The sequence below is a fragment of the Sapajus apella genome, unplaced genomic scaffold (genome assembly GCF_009761245.1).
Source record: "Sapajus apella isolate SASKATOON/1434 unplaced genomic scaffold, GSC_monkey_1.0 scaffold94, whole genome shotgun sequence".
Taxonomy (NCBI): domain Eukaryota; kingdom Metazoa; phylum Chordata; class Mammalia; order Primates; family Cebidae; genus Sapajus; species Sapajus apella.
Window position 1 is genome coordinate 6,913,993 of NW_022437034.1, and position 15,190 is coordinate 6,929,182.

A 15,190-nucleotide genomic window follows, 5' to 3' on the forward strand; every position below is an offset into this window, starting at 1 on the left:
ATGTATCATAATGTATACATAATATATACATATATAATATATACATTATAATATGTATACATATATATATGCACATATATAATGTACATATATATACATGCACATTACATGCAGGTAGATACATATACAGTTTGACTCTTGAACAACATGGGTTTGAACTGCACAGATCCACTTATACATGGATTTTCTTCCAACTCTGCCACCCCTGAGACCCCAAGACCAACCCCCACTCCTTGCTTTTCCTCCTCGGCCTACTCAGTGTAAAGATAATGAGGATGAAGTCCTTTACAATGATCCACTTTCACTTAATGAATAGTAAATATATATTTTCTTCCTCATGATTTCCTTAGTAACATCTTTTTGCTAACTTACTTTATTGTTAAGGATGCAGTACATAATACATATGACATACAAAATGTGTTAACCTACTGTTTATGTTATCAGTAAGGCTTCTGGTCAATAGAAGGCTATTAGTACTTTTGGGGGAGCTAAAAGTTTCATGTGAATTTTTGGCTGTGGAGGGTCAGTGTCCCTAACCCCCATGTTGTTTAAGGGTCAACTGTATACATACATACACACATACAGATACACACACACACACACACACACACACACACACACAGATATATATGTATGAATATGTACATACATACACGTATATATCTGTATATGTTTATGTGCATATATATGTATGCGCGTGTATATGTTATTTTGTGTATTGGGCCTCAGTGTAAAATGTATTACTTTGAATATATGAAATTATTGTTTTTTTGGTTAAAAAAACCACACCAGTCAAATATAGAAACTTTAACCTACTTTTAACCTACTGTGTTTTACTGTGGGTCATGGAGTCATGGAGACAAATATTTGGGAGAAATTTAAATAATTTCAGTTGTCTGACATCAAAATAAACTTTGTTTTCTTAGCTGAGTTTCAATTTTGTCATCTATAAAATGAGGAAAATAATTGTATCTATCTCACAGAAGGCTTGGGAGGATTCAATAACTTAGCATGTCCTTTGCCTATAGTAAGAACCAAATTAATGTTGATGGCTATTGCTGTGGTTCTCACCGTCACTGTTATCTTCCACTTCCCACCCCCCAGGCCCCTGCAGTGATCTTTGTTTCTCATTTACTCTTAGGACATCCTCTTTCAGACCCATCAACATTATGAAATCCAGGGGTCCTCTCATTGATGGGTCACATGTACTGATTTTCACTCATGGAGTGGCAGTACTTTAGTGGAGGCCCTCAAGATTGTGTGCTCAAACCAATAGTTCCTGAAGTGGGGTGTGCATCCAGAGGCAGGCCAGGCATGGGCCGGCATGGACTTATATAATCAGGGGCTTTTTCTCTTTGCCATTCTCTTTCGATCCCTTAGTTTAAATCTAAGGGAGAATAATAAGCTCTTTAATGTCTCCCCACTGTATTATGTGTACATATATATGTGTGTGTGTATTTCTATTTTAAATATATATATATTTCTGCTGTAATATAGATATATATTCCTGATGTTTTATATATATATACACACAGAGAGAGAGAGAGAAAGAGAGAGAGAGAGAGAGAGAGAAACAGAGAGAGAAACTTTTGTTTTAAAATATACATATTTTAAAACAAAGATTGGGACTGAGGCTCAGAGTAGCTAATTAGGAGTAGTTATTTGGTATTTAGTAATAACTTTTTGTTTCATGATACTTAGAAATATGATTCTGTTTGGTCATTGGCAAATGATATTGGCTTGTATTATGGGAGTGATATGACATGTCTTTTAAAAATCAATTTGTGGAAGTTAAAATATCAATAATTTAGTACACATGGTATACCTTGGTAAGGTGAAGTCATGAAGGTGTACACTAATGACACAGTTTTGGGTCATGCTGGTTTGATCCCAAATGAGGCCCAGCCATGTTAAGCAACTGAGCTAGGGAGAGTTAGAAACAGCTAGGAGCAGAACCCATATCTCAAACTACTGGTGCTCAAACCAATAGTTCCTGAAGTGGGATGTGCATCCAGAGGCAGGCCAGGCATGGGCCGGCATGGATGTGTTCTCACTTTGTTAGGGTTGACCCTCTAGGATCACGTTTAATGAAGTCTGTGTTAAACCAATGAGCTTCTTTTCTTCTGGCATACTTTTTGTTTAAGGGTTTGTTGCTACTGGGTTTATCCTGGAGGAATTTACTCCTACAATACTGAGACCAATTCCAGTCTGAATTGCGTCATGCGTAGCCCCTCTCAACTATCCTTGATCTGTGTCCACCTTACTTTCATGATTCTTCTGGTTGTACAATATTTTTCTTACTCAAGTTTTGAGTTTTTTGTTTTTTTGCCTGTGGTTTGAGATTGTTGTCTGATTCAGATAGGAGAACAGAGCACTATACTGTGTGTTAACTGTGGTGGTAGATGAGTTGACTTTTTTTCCCCTTTTCCTCCAAGTATAAAATGGGTGTTGTTACAAGTTAGATAATCTCAAGGGACCTTGTTCATCTTTAAATCCCTACAAAGCTGTGATCTCACTCATCCACTCATTCTGCAGATATTTGTTGAACACCTAGATGCCAGGCACTCACTGGACTAGTTGAAAGTGCTGAGAATACAGTAGTACCTAAGGCCAGTGGGGACCTTACCCTTGGAAATCTTATATTGTAATTAGAAGTGACTGGTGATATATAAATGAATAAATTTAAAAAGAGACAATTTCCTATGGTTCTAATAAAACAGAGTGATGGCATAGAAAATGATTTGGAGGAAGATGCCTGATTTTGACATGGTGGCCAAGACAGTCCTCTTTAAAAAGGCAGCTCTTGAGGAGGGAGCTGAATGGTGAGGAGGCAGCTGCAGAAGCTCAGAAATGTGTGTGGGTGGAGGGGACAGCAGGTGCAAAGGCCCCAGACTAGTGCAAGGTGGAGAAAGGGGGCTGGTGAGCTGGCCGGGAGGATGGGGACCGGAATGCTGACAGAGGTGAGGGAGGCCAGAGCCAGACTGTGGAGAGGATTGAGCCTAGAAAGGAGTTTGGCTTTGATTCCAAGGGCGATAGGAAACCAGTGAAGCCCATGGTGAGTTTTAAGTAACTGGATGATAGAGTCCAATTTGTGTTTTTCACAGCCATACTGGCTGCAGGTTAGACATTAGGCATGCAAGAATGGAAGTGGGGTAGGGGGTCCAGTTAGCAGAGTCATTGTGGTGGTCCAAAAGATAGATATGGTGCTGTGAACCAGGGAGCAGGCAGTAAAGATGGAATGAAGTGAAGAGATTCAGGCTGTATTTTTAAGATAGCTCAGCATTTGCTGGTGGATTGACTGTGGGAGTGAGGGAGAGGAATCAAAGATGTGTCATCGAATGGTGAGTTTTGGCTATGGGAAGGCAAGGTTCCTTTTACCCTTGATGACCTCCTTGTGCTGTCATTGTCCTTGGATTTTATTCTGTATATGCACATTACTGCTTCTAGCCAGCACCACCCAGGGAAGAAAAATCCTCCCATGCCTCTCATTAGCCTGAAGACTCTCCAGTTCTTCCTTTATCTGACCTGCATTCCTCATGCTGTGGGTAGGCCTAGGTTGTACCCTGTGAGGAGCTGGTTTTATAGGGGTCTTGTGGGCAGGGCAGATGGTGCTATTAATTCATGCTTCTGTTATGGGAATTGATGGCTTGTAGCCAGGATGCCATGTTGATATTTATGACTGGCTGCTATGAAGAGTTCATGTTCTCAAAAAACTTATTGTATTCTGTTTTCCAAGAAAAAGTTGAAGACAGGCTGAGCAGTGGATATTTTTTTCCCTTTTCATTTTCCCAGCATATAATACAAGTTGCATTACAATAAATTCAGTCAGTTCAAATGTTTTTCATCTGAAAAATTGAATACATTCTTTTTTTCCAACTAACTGCAAGGAGTGAACTTTTATATTTTTATGGGCTTTGTTGTTTTTACTTGTCACAGTTGCTGGTATTAGTTCACTCATAAGTAATGACTTTTCTGTATTGAGAAAGACAGATGACTTATTAGATGTCAGAGGCCATCTGAAACATTTTCAACTCAGCATTTTTAATAGCTGTTCTTTCTTTGATTTGTTTTCCCTTCCTTCTCTCCTTTTCCCTGTTTCCTTCATCCAGCTAGCATCAATTTTTTTCTCTCTCCCTCCCCTCTTTCTCTTGGTCACCACCTGTCTGCGTATCATCCGAATGTTCTTACTGCAGCCTCACATCCATCCAGGGTCCATAGGAGCCATGGATTGTTGCTGGATAACTTTTTCTGCAATTTTACTCTATGGATTTCCTATGGAAAATATTTCTGTGTATCTGTGGGTATGAATCTATCTTTTAAGGATTAAATAATTAGTAGATTTTGTGCTGGGCAAGCTTTTGTTCTTGACCTCATGGACAATTTCTTTTCTTTTCTTTTTTTTTTTTTACTTTTGGCTGCTTTTTACTTTGGGGTTCTTAGGACATCATAAAAATAATTCTTCTCATTCCCTTCATCTACTGTCAACACAGATGCAGTCTTTCACTTTACTGTGTTCTTTTCACATCACTTTATTGTGCTCAGGGTCTCAGAAAAAAAGTCTTAGTTAAATGAAACAGTGAAACGTGTTAATGTAGGTATGGTCAGCTTGTGTAGTACAAATGGCTTCAGTTGGGACGCTATCTTATTACCATGTCATTGTGCCTGGGCCATAGCATATGTTCAGCAAATATTTCTTAGATAAATGAATATCTACCTACATAATGATCAGGAGCTCCAGTAGATGAGGTTCGGGGGAAGTGTTTGAACAGTGAACAAGAGGAACATTACTCTAATGGCAACATGCATTCTAATGAGGAAAGAGACAAACGTGTAAACAAGAAAAGTATCGGATGCTGATGAGTGCTATGCCAGGAGTTAAGATACGGTGATCTCTTTGGGAGGTCAAGGCGGGTGGATCACGAGGTCAAGAAATCAAGACCATCCTGGTCAACATGGTGAAACCCCATCTCTACTAAAAATACAAAAAATTAGCTGGGCATGGTGGTGCATGCCTGTAATCCCAGCTACTCAGGGGGCTGAAACAGGAGAATTGCCTGAACCCAGGAGGCGGAGGTTGCGGTGAGCCGAGATCATGCCATTGCACTCCAACCTGGGTAATAAGAGCGAAACTCCGTCTCAAAAAAAAAAAAAAAAAAAAGATAAGGTGATCTGTTGTGCTATGACTTGGGAATCAGGGAAGGCTCTGAGAAGATGATGTCTAAGCTGAGATCTGAGTGACAAGAAGGAGCCAGTCAAAAGAAGATCAAGGAGCAGCAAGATTCAGGCTAAGAAAGCAAACAATGCAAAGGTCCTAGGCTGAGGCAGCCTTGGAGTGGGCATGGTGCAACATCAGCGGCAGCAAGAGCTATCCCGGCTGTGCTGGGTAGCTTTCCGTGGTGTGCTGGATAGCTATCTGTGGTGTGCAGTGGGGTCAGAGATGTGCCTGGGGCCTGACCAGCTGGGACCTTATGCTACAAATAAAATCCATACTCCTCCACTTGCTTTGCAGTGGGAAGCTTTGGAGGATTTTAAGTGAGGCCATGGCTTACATTTTTAATGTATTGGTCTGGCTGGTGTGTGGAGAATGGATTGTAGAGGAGCAAGAGTGGAAACTGTGGTGATATGTACTAGATATTTCTTTGCTTCTCAGTGGAATTTTTTTTTCTTTAAAGTTTACCAGAACTTTTTAGTTAGAGAGAGTGTAGCTTGTCTTCTTTTACTGATTCTTGTGCTGGGGCAGAGACTTCTGTTTGCTTACCATATCAATTCTCTTTAACTTTCCATTGACAAAATTCTTGGTTTTTAGCTGAGATAGTGCCACCCTTACAACCCTTTCCTTGCAACTAGGAGCTAGGTGTAGTCATATGGCTAAGTCCAAGTATTGCGTAGGACTTCTACAAAGTCTTCTTAAAAGGGAGCAGGTGTTCTTTTCTTTTTTCATACCTCCCAGTCTGCTGCCTGGAACTGGATGTGATGGCTGGAATGCCAGTATTCATATTGGGTCATGAGGACTAGGAGTACATGTTAGGAGTGGTGGAGCAGAGTCAGAAGGAACCCAATAACTTCCTAGAGAGCCCCAATATTGGCCTTGGCCTGCCTGCCTTTAGGACTTCTTTTATGTACCAGAGAAATAAGCGAACTTGCTTTGACCATTAGTGTTTTAGTGTTTAGTTTTTGTTCTATGCAGCTGAACATTATCCTAACCAATACAGGTGCTCACTTTTTGAGAGCCTTAATGAACAATAATAGTGATGAGGATAGAATTATTGGGTGCTTTCTATGTGCCCATCTCTCCTCTATACCCTTTGCCTACATGTTTTCTCTTAATCTGCACAACAGTCCTGTGGGCTGGTATTACATGTGGGGCTCCAAGGCACAGAAATGTTCAGTAATTTGTCCAAGGTGGCATGACTAGTAAATTGGAGGACCTGGATTCCAACTCTAGTTCAAATGATTCTGAAGATTCTTTTCTTCATCACTTTGTTGGAATGCCACATTCCTGATGATGACTCTGGAATCAACTTTCTCAATCATTTAGGGACAGAGGCCAGAGGGATGATTCAGGAGGCAGATTTGTGTCACATGTTAGTCTTGAACTATGGTGCATTCTGACTTGAACTTTATTAATGGGGCTCCAGATTTTAACTATTGATGGCTTTCAATAGGAATTTACCTTTCTGTCCCCGTGGGGCCCACAAATCACTAAATTCTCATCTGTGGTGAAGACAGCCACAAGGGGGAACTGGTTTCAAAGGCAGAGAGCAGAAACCAAATTTCCAGGCCTTAGCACAATAAAAGTTTCTTTCTCACCTAAAATCTGTCTCCTTTATCCTTCTGCTATCCTCCCAACCTCCCTTCCCATTCCCAGGGGCCTCAGGTTTTCTGCTGGATGTTTTTCTCCCAGCCAGCACTCAGGGGAAGAGAAAGGATGTAGGGAATTGTACAGGAGGTTTGATGGGCCAGGCTTGGAGATGGGACACAGGGTGTCCCACATGCCATTGGCTGGGACTCAGTCACAGGTCACACCTGCTGCAGAGAGGCTGGAATGTCTACCTGTATGTCCAGGAGTCGAGGGAGTGGGTTTTTGAAAGCACATAGTGATCCCTGTCACATGCGGTGGTTAGGAGTGGAGGCCCTGGCATTGGTCCACCCATATTTACATCCCAGCCTGGCTGCTTGTCAGCTGTGTGACCTTGGGCATGTGTCTTAACCACTTTCCCCCCACCCCTTAAAAAATGTGTGCAGTGGGATCATAGTGGACCTGTTTTGAGGATTCACTGAGTTAAGATGGTACATATGGTACTTAGCACAGTGCCTGAAACACAGTAAGTGCTCAGTAGTTGCCAGCTTTTTAATTTAAAGCAGACCACTTTACTCTGTGTTGTAAAGTTTGTGGGGCAGTTTTTCCAGTGAATTTTCCCCTTTTTTTTTTTTTTTTTCAATATGGAGTCTTCTCTGTCACCCAGGCTGGAATGCAGTGGTGCGATCTCAGCTCACTGCAAGCTCCACCTCCTGGGTTCAAGCAATTCTCCTCCCTCAGCCTCCCAAGTTGCTGGGTTTACAGGTGTGTGCCACCACGCCCAGCTAATTTTTGTATTTTTAGTAGAGATGGGTTTCACCATGTTGGCCAGGCTGGTCTCAAACTCCTGGTCTCAAGTGATCCACCACCTCAGCCTCTCAAAGTGCTGGGGTTAGAGACAAGAGCCACAGTGCCCGACCAGCAGGGAATTTTCTTACTGAACCCTGGCGAGGCAGGCAAACCAGAAGCGGGAACTTCTGAAGCCTGTGTAGTAATTGGAGAGAAAGGGTGTGAGTCAGGTGCTGGAAGTGCTGCTTGGGAGCTTGCTTTCCTCACCTGGGTGTCCTCCTGCCCTCTTGGGAAGGGCCAGCTGGGCTCCCTTCTGTTGCCAAATCAGTTTGAAAAGTCAGAAGCTAAGTTCTCACCTCTAATCTGCCCACTGTGAGAAATGTTGCCCATGAAATTCCTTCCGTATGGGATCCCTTCTCCATCAAGATCTGGTCTGTTCTTGAAGTCCCCACTCAGTTTCATCTCATCCCTCAGCCCTGGCTGGGGCCTGGTCAGCGCTGCTCGGTCCCCACACTGTATTGTCATCTGGTAGAGGCTTTTCACAGTCTGTCCATGTGGCAGCAAGGCAAATGCTAGGCTGGGCCCTCCAAGGGGAGGTTTCCTGAGGGCAGGAGCTATGTTGTAACTCCACGCCCTTCGTATGTTTGTGGAGTTTAATTATTACTTTTATTATCTATAGCCACGTAGAGTTTTGTGAGTGTGGTCTTTGTAATAAATCAGTGCTAGATAAATTGGCATGGAGTATGGAATAAAAAAAAGTGGGTTCTTTTTTATTTACACTGTTTAATATTCGTGTGGGGAGTTTTGCCTTCTTTCAGCTCAGCGGTTGTAAAATTCTGTTTTAATTTCTGCCATTATCATAAACAGCATCCTCTGGTTATTATCTGGGTAGAGGATGCTACATCCTAGGACTCTGTTGAATTAAGATTAAACAAATTGCAAGGGGTGGGACACAGAACCTCTGTTCCTTTGCCGGTATATATTTTTTTCAGTCATGAAGTTCACTTGGTGATTTCAATTGGTATATTTATACCTATGGGTTTAGAGTCCCATGTATCCACATCTATCTGTTCTTGGTAAACCACAGGAAAGCACTCACCTTTCTCTCTGAGTGTTTTTGTGTATACGTATCTATAAAAATGAAATTACCTGCAAAATCACTGAAGATAAAGGTTAGCAAATTCCGTACATGGATACAATCAGTGGTACTGCGCTATGTAGTTAAACAGGAAATGGGGTTTAGTTATTAAGCTCGCGTAGATTGCTTGATATACTGAGTATTTCTTGGAGTTCTATTATTTGTATTTTATTCTCAAATATTTTAAGAACATAAGCCTCTAAATTCACTTTGGGGCTCCATGTCATCAAATCTCATCACCAGTCACTTAGATCCCTAATTAACTTATACTCTGTAGACCCATTTCTTTGCATCTATTTCTCTCTGCTCTCTCTAATGGTACTGTGAGTTACACTGAAGGAACAATAAGATTTAAGAGAAGAATTAATTTAGAAAGTTAGGAATAGAAGAGATAAGGGAAAATGAGAAAAAGCAGCTCAGTATTTTGTCTTGTAAATGGCTTTCTTCTCGTAGGCTAAGAAGCCCATTTATCCAAGGAGAGGAGGAGTGTTAATGAAATAGATCATGAACAGAGCTATTACAGTAATGAATTTTAACACTCACTTTGTTATGTGATATTTTATTTATGAGCTTCTTGATCATTCAGATAAAGACAAGAAGTTTATGGCACTAGATTATGTCTTGTTTTCATAAACATATTCAGTAGTTTAATAAACATAATTTATTTTTTTCTCCTTAAAAATCAGCAAAATTTATGAGAGATTATCTTAGGGTTAATGAAGTCTAACATTAAGGAAATATTACCCTATAATATTGGAACCTTCAGAGCTAGAGTTGTAATTGCTTAATGCTTTTTTCTACAGGCTATTTTTATAAAGTACATGCTTTGTACCATTAATCCAGTTTTTACAAGTTATAGTCAGACCAATTCATTGGGAATTATGTATCCATGTTTATATTTTTCAGTCACTGCTTTCATTAAAAGATGTAGTAAACAGTTGAAAATTTAATGTAGAACAAGGGGGAAAAGACAATTACGTGTATTTGCTCATGGGAAAGTGCAGTGCATGTGTTATCACTGTTTTCTGTCTTTGAAACCAATTCCCCCTTGTGGCTGTCTTCACCACAGGTGAGAATTTAGTGATTTGTGGGCCCCGGGGGACAGAAATGTAAATTCCCATTGAAAGCCATCAATAGTTAAAATTTGGAGTCCCATTAATATAGTTCAAGTCAGAATGCATTTAAGTAATGAAAAGCCCAGATGACAGGCTGGAGTTTACCCTTCCTAAGTCAGGTCTGTCAATTAGCCGGATAATGGATGCCTGGACCCCCAAGATGGGATTGAGAGTGGCTGGAAAGGGCAGCCGGGGAAGCCCACTATGGATTTTGGTCGTGTGCATTTGACTGTGTCAGCTCATTCTTTTTGAAATTGAATTTAATGTGTTGAAAAATACCCTCTTGATGAATTAATGAACTAAAAGAGGTATTGATATTCGAATTGTGGCAGAAGCAAGGCCTTCCATCACCACCGCCACCCTCCCCTGCCCCTGTCCCCATATTTTATAATAGAAGGCTCAGCAAGGGCAAAGTTTAAAGAAATCTCTTCTGATTGTCTCACTACTCACTGCAGACAGGGTGGATAGGGAAGGATGAGGGTGGTGGGTGAGGACCTCCGATCCATCAGTAAAATAGCTAATCCTTTACTGACTTCTTTTCACCTCTTTTGATGTTTGCCTTAGGGTGCTCTTGATGTTCTTTGGCATCAGGGCATACACATGCTTGTGTGTGTGTTTGTGATGGAGAAAAATCAGGTAATGAGACAGCTGTGTGAACTCGAGTCACATTGTGAACTGTGGTGAGGAGAGATGCCCCAAGTGTGTGCCGTCCTGCCCGCAACGAGAGAGTGAGAGTTTGATTTGATCCATTTTCGCATTATAAAATATGTTTGTTGAGAATTCAGTGAGAACTCTTATTATTCTCAGGATCCGAAGATACATAAGAGTTAAGGTTCTTGTCTGCACGGAACTCACTATAAATTCAGAAATGTTCAAATAGTTTTTAAAAGTTGAAGATGGGCTCCTCAAAAAGTTAAACATAGAATTACCACATGATCCAGCAATTCCGCTTCTGGGTTTGTAACCAAAATAATTGAGAGAAAGGTATTTGTTGAACAGATATTTATACGCCCATGTTTATGGCAGCATCATTCATATTAGCCAAGAGGCAAAAGCAACTCATGTCTATCAACAGATGAGTGGATAAAAAAAATATAGTCTATACTTACAGTGTAATATTATCCAGTGTTAAAAAGGAATGAAATTCTGATGTGTTACACCATGGATGAATCTTAAACACACTTATGCTAAGTAAAATAAACCAGTCACAGAAAGACAAATACTATCTGATTCCACTTATATGAGTTACCTAGAGGAGGCAAATTCATAGAGACAGAAAGAAGTACAGAGGTTATCAGGGACTGGGGGACAGGGAATTGGGGAGTTATTGTTTAATGAATGCAGAGTTTCTGTTTGGGATGATGAAAATTTTCTGGAAATGGATAATAGTGATGGTGGTACAAAACTGCGAATGTACCTAATGCCCCTGAATCATATACATGAAAATGTTTACAAAGGTAAATTTTATGGTGTGTATGTTTTACCACAATAAAAAAGAAGGATATCTAGGAAGCAAGGAGAATGCAGCCTAAAAAATGATAAAAATTAATTCCCTGAGATTTTGGTGTAACTTTTTTTTTTTTTTTTTTTTTTTTTTGAGAGAGGGTCTGGCTCTGCCACCCAGGCTGGAATGCAGTGGTGTGATATTGGCTCACTGCGATCTCTGCCTCCTGGGCTCAAGTGATCCCTCCACCTTAGCCTCCTGAGTAGCTGGGACTACAAGCATGTGCTACCATGTCTGGCTAATTTTTAAATATCTTTTGTAGAGAGGAGGTTTTGCCATGTTGCCCAGGCTGGTCTTGAACTTCCGAGGTCAAATGATCTTTCTACCTCGGCCTCCCAAAGTACTAGGATTATAGGCATGAGCCACATACCAGGCCTGGCATAACTTTTTGAAGGACCCCAAGGTTTCCTCTCTCAAAGAGAGGGCAGTTGTGCACAGCACAGTAACAAGGGGAATAGTCATTGTTGTTTTTTGACACTGGGCTGGTTTTCAGACCATGTTTTGTTTTCCCTGTAAATCAAGCCTGTCCAACCCGCAGCCTGTTGGGTCACATGTGGCCCAGGATGGCTTTGAATGTGGCCCAACACAAATTTGTAAGCTTTGTTAAAACATTTGAGATGTTTCTGGGATTTTTTTTTTCTTAGCTCATCAGCTATGATGAGTGTTGGTGTGTTTTATCTGTGGCCCAAGACAATTCTTCTTCCAATGTGACCTAGGGAAGCCAAAATATTGGGCACCCCTGCTGTAACTGAAGATGTGCAGTGCCCAGGCACTTGAGTAGCGTGTTGACACAAGAAACCAGAATCACATGCACCTTGTAAACCACTATGGACTTCGGACAGATTGCCTGAGTTTAAATCTTGGCTCCCTCACTTACAGATATGTATCCTTGGACGAGGTAATTAACCACTCCATGCCACAATTTCCTTATCTACAAAATGGGATTAATAAGAATATTCACCTTATAGGATCACTGTGGACATTAAGCGATGCAGGTAAAGTTTTTAGGATCCCTAGCCTCATAGTAAGCCCTCAATAAATGTTATTCTTATTTTATTGTTAACTATATGTGGTCTCAGCCATAATCAGGTTTACCAGAAACTGCGATGTAATCTGTTTCTACCACTCTCTGCCAGTGAGGCACCATTTTATGAACAACTGTTAGCTTGGCCACAAAAAAAGGAAACTTCATTTCTTTCTACCAAGAAAGAAATGGACTCCCTAGGGGACTTGAGATCTATTTTATTCTAATCGGTCACTGGGTCTGCATACATTATTCCTTTCTCCTGTCTGGGCTCAGAGAACAGGGTGTCTTGGATAATTTAATTTTGCGACTGATACTTACAAAACACCACTTTCAGTTCAAGTTTTATTTGTGAAAAGTTTTTCTAAAATCCAGTAATATCCTTTGTTTCTATAGAAGTATAGTGAATAAGAAAATGTAATCTTTCCTTGACAATGAAAGATTTTGGAGTCATTTCAGAAAATTTGTTCCTGATGGCCAGAAATATAAATGTAGGTAAAGATAGGGCTGCATGTATAATAAGCCCAGGATGACCCTGAGAAAGATTTTTAATATGTCGTTAAAAAAAAAAAAACCAAAAACCTAATCTTTGCAACTTTTCCTTAAAATTAGAGTAAAGGCAAGAAGTTATGATTGATGGTTTAGGTTCTTTGGATTTTCATTTTTTAAAGACTAAATTATAGGAATACCTCTCTTATCACAAGCCTTCAAGGAGTTACACACAGTAGACAAGTCACCTTGAAAAGAATAATGGCTTTATTATCAGAATCAAGGATGATATAGAGCAAAACAGTTTATGACTTGGGTAAACAAGAGATGCAGTCTAGCTTTGTTCTAGTTTTGAAGTCTTCCTTATTTCTCCCGGCAATGAGTTGTAGCTCTTTCAAATCAGTACAAACATCATTATTATTATTATTATTATTATTTTTGCGAGGCCGGGAGGCGGGAAGGGAGAGGCATTCCTAAGCCTGGTTGAGAGGTGGTGTGTTGTATTGCATAGAGCTCTAGAGTTGGGAGACTTGGTTTCCAACCCTGTTTCCACCATGCTTAGCCGAATGACCTTGGATGGGTCAGCGGCTCTCTTTGAATCTCAGCTCTCTCCGGCTGAATGATGCAGGGGCGCAAACTGATGCTTTCCAAGATTCCTTCTGTTTGAACGTTTAGACTAGGAGTTCCAGCAAGGTATCAAGCGTAAGTGTGCTGTCTTTGTTTACTCTTCCATGATAATCAGGAGACTTGAGGGACTGCTTGTCAGTGAATCTGGTTGCATGAAGCCCTGGTTGAGGGTGGGGCTGGTAGAAGAGCCCAGATTCATTTCATGCTTGCTTTCCCTTCTTGTCTTAGCCTCCCCGTTTCTACCTCTCTCCTTCTCCTGCCTGCGCACTCCTTCCTGCTCCAGGCTTCTCCCCAGCCCATCTAGATTATTGATTGGAAGTCACCAAATAGTTTCTGTAACCATGTCATCAACAGCTGCCAAGACTCTTGTCATTATTCCAGCCACACAGAGTAAACGACTTGGGGGAAAATGGCATTTTCCAGCTCAAGTGCAAAGCATTTTAAACTGTGGTTGAGCTAGAGTTTTTCATTTAAACTCCCTCTGAAAGTCTTTATGCAAAAACAGCCTATTCCCAGCAAGTGAGTGAGCTCACAGAGCCCCCGTTTAGATTCTCGTAATTTTCCGTGTTTCTTTAGCTTGCTTAGGTTACCCTTCTGGCTGGTGCATGGTAGTGAGGAAGTACACAAAGGAATTGTGCAAAGTTTGGAAGCAACTGGCAGGTGGGTTTAGCATTTTTCCAGGTTAATTCACTTGATGAAAAGCTGCTGTGGGTGATGTGTCATATATCAAAGGCAGGGCATCAGTAATCTTTGCTCAAGGGCACGGCTAACAGACAGATAGACGGGAGAATGAGATGGAAAAAAGCAACTCATCCTTTTCTGCTAACACCACGAAGGAGATAAAGGAAGATTTATGAGTCATCTCGGACCACATACCAGCAAGCAGCAAACCGTATTTTTCACATGTTTCCAAAATTGGTGGTGGAAAGCAATCTGGTTGTCACTGTGTCCATCCAGTCCTTTAGGAAACAATGGGATCCTTGAAGGGTCTGGCTGTGGAGTCAGCTCTTTGCCCTCCCTGCAAGAGACGTGTGTGTGTGTGTGTGTGTGTGTGTGTGTGTGTGTGCGCGCGTGCGTGCGCGCGGGTGCGCGCGCATGCGTACACATGCATGTGTGTTCAAAGCATTTCTGCCCTCTTTAAGCACATGACCTTTAGTTTAATAATGTGACCTCTGTAAAATAAAGAAAGGATATATGAATGGAAATAGACATGACTATTGGCACTTAGAAGGTGACTTGGTGAAGACATTTTCAGTTGTCACTCATCTACTTAGTTTTACTTTTGTAATAATCAGCTTATTGTATTTCTTGCTTTTGGGTATAAGGAAGAGGAGGAGGAGGAGTGTGGTTTTTTAATTTCTTTTCCTACCTCTGAGATGAGCCAACGCCTGCTAGATATAAAGGAGGACTTACAGCACAGGTTAATTTGAATGGGCTGTTTTGTGTGGAGTTAACTGAGGACAGTAGTTACTGAGAGTGCTCAGGGTTTCTTTATTCAGGCAGTTCAGCAGCTGGCCCTAAAAGCGTTGTGTGGAATAATTGATGGAAGTGTGAAGAGATTTCTTAATATTTCTCTCCCCAGCCTTGAAAAAGGCACCTGGATTGCAGCTGGATCATGCCTGTGTATGTGACTATTTACTTCACATGGCAATTTAAAAAGTATTGTAAATTCCAAAAAATTGGTTTTGAATTTTTTCTAAGGCCT

General features: G+C 41.0%; 1 protein-coding gene and 1 long non-coding RNA gene across 6 annotated transcripts in view; both read left to right on the top strand.

Annotated features, from left to right (window-relative positions):
* The window catches only part of LRMDA (leucine rich melanocyte differentiation associated), a 1,109,623-nt gene that overhangs the window by 314,698 nt on the left and 779,735 nt on the right, over positions 1–15,190 (top strand). The gene's annotated exons all lie outside the window — the stretch shown is intronic.
* On the top strand, positions 11,636–12,989 carry LOC116535308. Its single transcript, XR_004262151.1, has 2 exons — positions 11,636–12,453; positions 12,486–12,989. It is a non-coding gene; the product is annotated as an uncharacterized LOC116535308 (long non-coding RNA).